Below are 10,695 nucleotides of genomic sequence, written 5' to 3'. Positions count from 1 at the left end.
TTTCTTTTTCCCTTGTTGCTTTTAATATTTTATCTCTGTCTTTAATTTTTGTCAGGTTGATTCCTAGGTGTCTCGGTGCATTCCATCATGGGGCCCCACTCTCATGAGCTCGCCTAATCACCTCCCAGAGGTCACATCTTCAAACACTACCATAAGTGGAGGTCAGGATTTCAACATAGGGATCTGGGGACAAAAATATTCAGTCTATAATGGAAATCTTTCTTTATTTTAGAATGCAAGAGCCCAGAGGATGATAGAGGACTTTAGTGAGAGCACATGTACCCTTTAGTTTAAGTGATATACAAGTATGCCTTCAAATTTTGGTTTTTTTTTTTTTTCTTTTTAAATGAGATACTGATCCAAGTGTTCAAGCCTTGACTTTTATAGGTCAAAGTTTCAATACTTAATGCTTTTTAATGCTTAAGAAACAATATTTTTAAGTTTACTGACTTTGGGAACCAGCAACAGAAAGATTTGGAATGTGTTTTTTAAAGTGAGTTGGAGCAGGAGGGTGTTAGGAAGAGTTTCCTTAAATATATTCACTTCAAGGAGCACATCCCAAAGACAGTCTCAACCCAGTTCCACAAGAGGATTCAGCCTTAATGTGGGAATCCACTGTATGTGGATTAAAGAGATAGGAATACCAGACCACCTTACCTGTCTCCTGACCTGTATGCAGGTCAAGAAGCAACAGTTAGAACTGGACACGAAACAACAGACTGGTTCCAAATAGGAAAAGGAGTATGTCAAGGCTGTATATTGTCACCCTGATTATTTAACTTACATGCAGAGTACATCATGAGAAACGCTGGGCTGGAAGAAGCACAAGCTGGAATCAAGATTGCCAGGAGAAATATCAACAACCTCAGAGAAGCATATGATACCACTCTAATGGCAGAAAGTAAAGACAAACTAAAGAGCCTCTTGATGAATGTGAAAGAGGAGAGTGAAAAAGTTGGCTTAAAACTCAACATTCCAAAAGCTAAGATCATGGCATTTAGTCTCATCACTTCAAAGCAAATAGATAGGGAAAAAGTGGAAACAGTGACATATTTTCTCTTCTTGGGATCCAAAATTACTGTGGATGGTAACTGCAGCCATGAAATTAAAAGACACATGCTCCTTGGAAGAAAAGCGATGACAAACCTAGACAACATATTAAAAAGCAGAGACAGTACTTTGCCAACAAAGATCCGTGTAGTCAAAGCTATGGTGTTTTCCAGTAATCATGCATGGATGTGAGAATAGTCAAGTCAAGATGGCAGAGTAGAAGGGCCTGTGCTCATCTTCTTTGAGACACTAAAATCTCAACTAGCTGCTGAACAACCATCAACAAGAGGATGTTGGAACCCACTAAAAAAAGATACCCCACGTCCAAGGACAAAGAAGAGGCTGCAACAACATGGTAGGAGGGGCTCAATTATCTTAAAACCAAACCCCATATTTTCCAGAGATTCTAGGAAGGCACAAAAAAATCCTTGTTTGCTCCAGGACCCAGGGGAAAGGAGCAGTGACCCCACAAGAGATTGAGCCAGACGAATGTGAGTGTTGGACCATAAAGAAGGCCAAATGCCGGAGAATTGATGCTTTCAAATTGTGGTGCTGAAGAAGATACTTGAGAGTCCCCCGACTGCAAGAAGGTCAAACCAATCAACCCTAAATATTCATTGGAAGGACTGATGCTAAAGCCAAGGCTCCGATACTCTGGCCACCTGATGCAAAGGCCTACTCGTTGGAGAAGACTCTGATGCTGGGAAAGATGGAGGGCAGGAGGAGAAGGAGTAACAGAGGATGGCATCACCAACTCGATGGTCATGAGTTAGAGCGAACTCTGGGAGATAATGAGGGACAGGGAAACCTGGTCCTGTAGTCCAAGGGGTCACAAAGAGTCAGACACTACTTAGCGACTGAACAACAGCTGCATGTACCTAATAACATTCCCTGCCTGTCTAGCATTGTGCTAGTTATGCACCAAGACAATAATCACTTAGATTACTTCCCATAGGACTTAATTCTCTCCAGGTATCCAAGTTGAAAAGGCCGACTGACCTCTAAGAGTAAAAAAGGATTTCAAGCTTCCACCATTACACTAACAGAAGGAATACACTCAATAATGAAGTGCTAATTGATACTTGAAACAATGAAGGAATTAACTAAAGAAACAATAATAATTGATAGCAAATACTGATTGTTAACATAGATCAGACACTGTGCTAACTGTATATCTACACTAGGAGAGAAAAATGATTTTCCCATTTTACAGATGAAAAAGCATTTGAAATGCAGTGTTATACACCATTTTGGACATAGGAAAAATCGTGTCAACCTTTATGGGAACAGAGCCCACAGAGCTGGGGTATTCCCTGGGGGTCAGCTGCACCTTGCCTGGGCTGCAGACACAAAGTCAAAGCAGGCAACCCTGGGATATAATCCTTCTGGGCCCCCAGAGAATGACAGGTCAATAGAGTATACATCAGTAATGACAGACACTGGCTTACTGCAGCAAACATTTACGAACTCACTCTGTGCCAAGAGAGGTATTAGGCACTGTGAGGAAGGCTGGTGTTCTGCAGCAAGTAAAGTAGACACACACACACGCACACGCACACACACACGCATGCACACGCACACATATGAAAGCTGCCCAGGAGTAACAAGGGAGGACGCTCCCCCCTCCACTGCTAGAGGACATTCTGACAACAAGAAGGGTTACAGCCACGCTGAAAGCATACAGCCTGATAAAACAGCCAACATGGAAGCTAAGATGACATATTCTTTAATCTAACAAGTACAGACTGTAACACGGGAGATACAGAAGCAGAGCAACCTTTGAACAAAATAAAGAAGAGAACTCACTGTGGTCCAAGGGTTAGGGCTTCCCTGGTGGCTCAGTTGGTAAAGAATCCGCCTGCAAAGCAGGAGACCTGGGTTTGATTCCTGGGTTGGGAAGATTCCCCTGGAGAAAGAAATGGCAACCCACTCCAATACTCTTGCCTGGAGAATTCCATGGACAGAGGAGCCTAGCGGGCTACAGTCCATGGGATCTCAAAGAGTCAGACACGACTGTGACTAACTCACTTCTCACTTTCCAGGGGTTAAGACTCTGTGCTTCCCCTGCAGTGTGCATAGGTTCCATCCCTGGTTGGGGGACTAAGATCCCGCATGCTGTGCAGTGTGACCAAAAATTTAGAAAAATAAAGTTAAAAAATAAAAGGATCTTCTTAAAGAAAAGAGAAATGCCTTTTAAATAAATCCTACATTAGCAGGGTCAAAAATGTTCAGATCTTACCACCAGGAAGACTTCATTCATTCATTTGACAAGCATCCCTGAGACCCACCATGGGCCAAGAACTATTCTGGACACTGGGGATGTGATGGTAGACAAGCTTCCAAGGCCCTGCTCTCCATCAGAGCCTCAGCTCGTTTCTTACATCTCCCTTTTTCCTGAGACGACATAGATGATTTTAAAGTTTCTAAATCTGAAGGCACCAAGGAGTTCCCAGAACAACCACAGTGGGTTCTCCAGGTGACTCCCTTTTCTCGGGTATATTTACTTATTCCCAGGACCTCCAAAATTTCCTCACTGAGTTTTCCTTTAAGCAGCTCTGCCTTCCTTCTTAGACCTGGTACTAACTCTGCCCAGACATGTTCTCTGTTATCATCACAGCAGAGCTGGTTAGGACTTTACTTTCACTGGTGAAAGCACCCACCAGCTCATCTCCCTAACTCCAAAGACAGGTTTCTCCAATACACCCACTAGCCACCAGTGCCAAGCAGATTTATCTAGCACCCAGATCCGACCACATACCTCACCTTCTTGACTCTGTTCGTCCAAATTCCTCAGTGTGACATTCATTCCTAGTGAGCCAACCCAGCCTGTCCACCCTCCTAGCCCGTAACTAGCCCATCACTGTCTGGTCCAGCAATGCTGCACTTGCCACCTTCCCCAGCAGATCCAGCCGTCACTCACCCAACAACACCCAACCCTATGCCACTTCCTCCAGGAAGCCACGTCTGACCCCTACATCAATACTGAGAATTCTGTTGTGTGGAGTATTTCCCACACTAGACAAAATTCCTTGGAGTTGAATATTATGTCATACTAAATATTCTTCTCTGGTGCCTAGAGCAGTAACGGGCACTTAGTAAGTGCTCAATAAAGATTTGTTGAACCAAACTAGCATGATCCCTGCCTTCTTCTATACTTAGTAACCAATCTTTCACTTAGATCCAGAAATAGCCCCACAGTGACTTTCTCCTTGCTCTAGAAAATTAATTTCTCAGTGACCAAAGGCATAGTTAGCAGAATGAGATGAGCAGCACAACTCCAGCTGAAATCTCTGGCCGTGAGCTGTCCTGTATCTTACTTCTCTTCTGTGACCTGTATCAGAACACAACATCTATCCCCCCACCCACCCTCAGCTCCACAGCACTGTGACCCCTGTGTCATCACACTCCTGTTCTTCCATAAACCTTGTGATCCTTGGACATAGTCTTTGATACTACACCTATGTAATATCAGTTCATCCCTCTTTATAAAAAACTAGGCATTGTCCATGGTAATCAATTTTGTGTGTGTGTGTGAGGAGGGAGAAGTCTCCAAAACATTTTCCTGAGGGAAAAGAGCAAGCTACAAAATTATAAACAGAGACTTCTCTCTATTATAACAGAGAAATCCAGCCTATTCTATCCAAATACTGCATAGTACTGGATATGGTAACCCACTCCAGTAGTCTTGCCTGGAAAAGTCCATGAACAGAGGAGCCTGGTGGGATACATTCCATGGGGCCACAAAGAGTCAGACACGACTGAACACACACCACGCATGCACACACTCCACAGTATAACTTTGTCTTTTTTTTTAAGTCACTATCTCTTTGTTCATAGCCCCTTGGTAGTTTGTTTCCAGTCATTCACTATTAGAAACAATTTTGCAATGGACATTGTATACGCCCTCCTGTTCACCTCTACAAGGCTCTCTCAGAGGTATGGCAACAGAGAACTGCTTTGTCAAATCATGGGATATTTTAAACACATACCATCAAATGGCCATAAGAATGAAATGCCCATTTATTAATATCCTTGTCAATTCTTAGTATTATCAAACTTTAACATTTGTGTCAGTTCAATGAATGTTAAATAGCTGTTTTGGTTTTCCTTTTGCTTTTTTTTGTATTGATTTTGCATTTTCCTAGTGAATCTGGGCATTTACAACATGCTTAAGTAAAACATAAATAAAGATAAATGAACATTAAAATATATATTTATTTTTCTTATTATATTACACATTCAGATTTTGTTTCTGATCTTTTTCTATTGGGATGTCTGTTTCCTTTTTGTGGATGTATAGGAGCGCATTACATACCCTGGACTCTCACTTTCAATTTTCTAGTCACATACAGTATATATTGTAGCTATTACCATTGGTAAACATAATTTTAACATTGTTCAAACAAATGATTTTTCTTTCTGGTTTCTGCCTTGTACATCTTCTTTTAGGTCTTCCTGTTCCCTAAGGACATAAAAATGTTTTCCTATATTTCAGTTTGTCTCCAGGGTATTTTTATTCTCAGCTTTATGAGTCTCAACAGCATAGCTCCCCTCTGGTCTGGACCACACATCCTTCCGATGAGGTGGTCTCCTTAGACACATGCTCCTCAATGGCACTTCTTGTGCCGAGGCACACCTAGCAGGTCCACTCCCTCATCACTATTAAACCTACAACCTCCCAGCAAACCAAGTCCCAGCCTCAATGAGAAAAGTCGAGGGAAACATTCCAAGTGGGCCTGCTGCTTTGGGTTTCCTTGTTCTGACTTCATGCCCCTAGTGATTACATGCCTCCCACGCCACCCACAGAGGCTGGAAACCTAGGAACAGCCCTGGGACTTAACCAGTAGGAGGTTCATGTGATGCCTTAAAAATGTTTTCCTGGCGGAGGAACACATCCCCACATAACTCGGCAGGATGGGGTGGCAGTGAGGGGTCTGAAGAAATTTGGCAGATCCTATCATAGCCGGGACCTTCTTTGCAAGAAGAACTTGTGGAGGCTGTTGGCTTCCAGGGTGGTACTGAGCCACCTCCAGACTAAAGAACCAATCCATACGACCGTATCTCTCCTCCTTCGGGATCAGAGAAACAGGCTCTACACCTCAAGTGCATGCCAACTCCATCAGGGTCCCCCTTCCTGGAGCTGGGCAGGCTTTAGACCACTGCACATTTTCAGCAGGAGACACCTTCCCCTTTGTCATAAAACAGCCAATTCCAAGACTTCCAGGCCTCAAACAGAAGAAGCACCAGAGTCTTCCTTCCAACAGAAACAACTATCCTCATGACGTTGGCTTTCATTATCATCCTAGTTTGCAGGATGGCTGCTATACCTCCAGATGACAGCAAGAAGATTGGAGACAGGAGCAAGAGGTAAAGAGGAGTGCCGAACAAGCACCTTTGGGTCAGACACTCTAGACGTCTGATTATATATCATCTGTCAGAACACTGATCGAGGGCAGCAAGATACCCTGACCCTTCTACGGCCATCATGTTCCATCCGTTTGGGCTGGAGTAGTCACTCACCCTCCGAGAATCAAGGAATCTCTGCCCCCTGAACAACTGGGACTTCTCCAGCAGAAAATAAGAGAAATGAGATGCTGTCAGAGAGAGAACAGCCAGTGCACACAAGGAGAAATTGGGGGAAACAGAACTATGGTAAAGGTATGGATTTAGCAGAGGGGCGAGCAGGGGTTTCATCGCAACTCCACAGGCAGAGCAGCAACGGGGGCTCGATGTGGGGAGTGCCCCACCCTGGGGTCTCGGGGCCGCCAGGGATGTTGGAGCCCTATAGTTACCCCCATGCTCTCCTCAGCGTGGTGCAGACCCTGGAAAGCTAGCAGTGATGTGAAGACCAGAGTCCAACCCACAGAGAAGGACTGGAAAACTGGGCCAGGGTGTGTGGGCTCAGCTAAGTAGGTCTAAGTGCAGGGCTAGGCAGCAGCCTCAGGAGGAGACCACAAAGCAGCCAAGAAGCCAAGGCAGAGCTGATGGCCTGGCCCAGGGAGACGCAGCCAGCATTAGAGATGGAGCTGGGGCTTAGGAGTCAGGCAGTGACCAGGATCAACCTCCAGTGTAGCCCAGAGATTCTCAGAGCAAGGCTCGGAGCAGGACAACCAAGTCTAGCCTCCACCCTAGGGGTGGGGATGAGGCTCTCATAGTACACTCCGCCCCTGCTGGACGTGACTAGGTCCCGTCAAAGTTGAGCTCAGTTGGGCCAACACAGCTGGAAGGGGAGCCCAGGGAAGAGGGGCTAACGCAAGCTCACAGCTCCCACTCAGCTTCACTTGCTCACCAGCCTCCTCCACACCCATCCCTGTGACAGAGGAGACAGCCCCTCTCCCCCCTCTCTCCATGAACTGCTCTGTGTCTGCGGTTCTAGAGAAAGGTCCAGGACAGCTCCTGTCCCTTCCTTCTCTCCCCACGAGGCCCTTCCCATTCTCTTGACTTAGCTTGTACCAGATTTCAGCAGCCTCTGGGTTATTGCTACCTCCTTTCCTCTCATCCACTAGGGTGTGGAGAGAAACTGGAGTCCAAGAGTTGTCTGTGCTTCAGGCCATGCCCAGCAGGGCCCACTTCCCACTTGTTGCTTAGAGATGCAACAGCCATCTTTTCAAGCACCTTAATGTACTTATTCACTAAAAACAAACCTTCTTCTGTGACTTTGTCATCTCTTGCATATTGTGGCTCAGCTTTCACTCTCACCTTTCAGTCTCCCCAACCTATTCCATCTAACAGAATACAGCATATTAGTTATGAAGACCATTTACCACAGAACAGGAAACAGCGAGGCACACTGCCCATGGCCTCGTGCATTTTGGAGTTCTCATTCCTAAACAATATAGAATGCAATTAAAAGACACTTGCTCCTTGGAAGAAAAGCTGTGACAAACCCAGAAAGTATATGAAAAAGCAGAAACATCACTTTGCCAACAAAGATCCATATAGTCAAAGCTATAGCTTTTCCAGTAATCATGTATGGATAAGAGAGTTGGACCATAAAGAAAGCTGAGCACTGAAGAACTGATGCTTTTGAACTGTGGTGTTGGAGAAGACTCTTGAGAGTCCCTTGGACTGCAAGGAGATCCAGCCAGTCCATCCTAAAGGAGATCAGTCCTAGGTGTTCATTGGAAGGACTGATGTTGAAGCTGAAACTCCAATACTTTGGCCACCTGATGCAAAGAGCTGACTCATTGGAAAAGACCCTGATGCTGGGAAAGATTGAAGGCATGACGAGAAGGGGATGACAGAGGATGAGATGGTTGGATGGCATCACCGACTCAATGGACATGGGTTTGGGTGGACTTCGGGAGTTGGTGATGGACAGGGAGACCTGGAGTGCTGTGGTTCATGGGGTCGCAAAGAGTCAGACACGACTGAGTGACTGAACTGAACTGAAATGAAACGAAATCAACCCTGACTATTCATTGGAAGGATTGATGCTGAAGCTGAAGCTCCAATACTTTGGCCACCTCATGCGAAGAGCTGACTAATTGGAGAGACCCTGTTGCTGGGAAAGATTGCGGGCAGGAGGAAAATGGGCGATGGACAATGAGATGGTTGGATGGTATCAGCAACTCAATGGATAAGAGTCTGAGCAAACTCTGGGAGATGGTGAAGGATGACTTAGCGACTAAACAACAGCAACAACAAACCATAAAGCACAGACAGCATCCTGCTGATAGCAGATGTATCTGAAATTGCTGGAATAAGACATCTTGCTTAATAAAGACTGCTAACAAGTCAGAGGTTCCGTCCAAAAGTCGGCTTAATATCGTACACCTTCCCCCGCTTTTTTGACCTACCACCCAATTTACAAATCATCACATTTTTGCATCCTGCTCATCACATACCCCTAAAGCCTTTTCAGATGTAAGCACCATCCAGAATCATGTGTTTAATTATCTTCTCACTTTTTAAAAAAGTAGTTTTATCACAAATGAATGAATTTGACTTCAACTGCTTCTGGGGCTGCTTTTTCCATTCTACATTGTATGTTGGTAAGCGTCCTCACGTTTGTTCATTTGTTTTCAGTGCTGTAATTCCTTTTACATTCAGGCAAGAGTCAGTGAGAATCACAGGTCCCCTGTTCCTCCTGCATTTCCTGCATTTAGCCTGAGCGGCTTCCCGTCCTCCACCATGGATTTGGGGGCAGGGGGGGCCTCACCTCATCACAGTGCACAGCGTCATGGTATTTCCCAGCCAGGTATGTGAGGGCTGCTGCGTGTGTAAGGTTTGCTAAGAGAGACAGGAGAAATTTCTATAAGTCAAAAATGATGTCACTGCTACTCTGGTTTCAAATAGCTCTGCAGAAAACAGAAATGGTCATATTGTAACTGAAGAGTGAGTTTAGTGGGCTCTCCAATGAGGTCATCACCACCTGTACTGTTTAGAGCCGGGGTAAGCCCAGCACAGACAGGCCTCAGGATAAGCCACATTTCTCTTAGTCTTGAATGCATGCAACTTCAGCCTCAAATTGCTTCCCATACAGTATTAACAAACAAACTTCAGCAAGAAACAAAAGTGCTTGTGGCATAACAGGTGCGGAGCGTCATCTGGAACAGGAAACACAAGAGCTGGTCTAGTCCAGATTGGAGAGCCAATCACTGTGTGCCCGCAAGTGGGCTTCCTCTGTGAACGCATCTGAAAGGAGGAAGCTGGCCCAGATGGTCCTTTCTGCCTCCACAGCTCTAGCATCCTTTAATTTAGGAAAAAAGCCAAGGAAGTAGAAATATTACTGGCAAACTCCAGGGTGAGAGAAATGTTTAGGCTGCGCGGCCTGTCCCTCTGCACACTTCCCCAGATGTCCTCAGTGGTCAAAGGCGCCCCATCACTTTATTAACGTGCTTCACCAAGCCCGAGTCTGGGCTGGAGGTGGACTAAGACTAGTCGCAGGAGGTGGGAGCTGCGGATTGCCTTTCTTCCCAACGAAACAGCAATATCTCCTGGGTCCCACCTATCCATATGTACTTTTCAGTAACAAAGGAGCTTTAAGGCCGCTTAAAATGCATGAGATTATGTTGACTCTTCAGATGCTAAAATTAGAAGGTAGAAGAAACATCTGCACCTATTCCATACCAAAGTGTGATTTTCTCTCCCAGAGAGAACAAGGAAAATACCCTCCCCTCCTCATCTGAGGGGCTCATCTGGGCTCTGCCACTCGTTGCTGGGTGTGACCTTGGGTAAACCTGCACCCACCCTACAATGAGCAGTTAGGTTAGAGATCCTGAAGGTTTGCCACCTCTGAAGTCCCAAGATCAGATAATCTACAATAAAAGAAACAAGTGCATGGAAGCAACCTAGATGTCCATCAACAGAGGAATGTATAAAGAAGCTGTGGCACATATATACAATGGAATATTACTCAGCCATAAAAAGGAATGCATTTGAGTCAGTCAGTGCTAATGAAGTAAATGAACTTAGAGCCTACTTTACAGAGTGAAGTCAGAGAAAAACAAATATGATATATTAGCACATATATATGGAATATAGAAAGATGGTACTGATGAAGCTGCATGCAAATGCAGGGCAGCAATGGAGATGCAGACAGGGAACAGACTCGTGGACACAGTAGAGGGAGGAGAAGGTGGGATAAACAGAGAGAGCAGCATGGAAACATACATTATCATGTGTAAAGCAGCCAGTGGGAAT

Source organism: Cervus canadensis, chromosome 22, assembly GCF_019320065.1.
Source record: "Cervus canadensis isolate Bull #8, Minnesota chromosome 22, ASM1932006v1, whole genome shotgun sequence".
NCBI classification, from domain to species: Eukaryota; Metazoa; Chordata; class Mammalia; order Artiodactyla; family Cervidae; genus Cervus; species Cervus canadensis.
The sequence above is the reverse complement of the archived record's forward strand: the minus strand, read 5'-3'. Positions refer to the sequence as shown.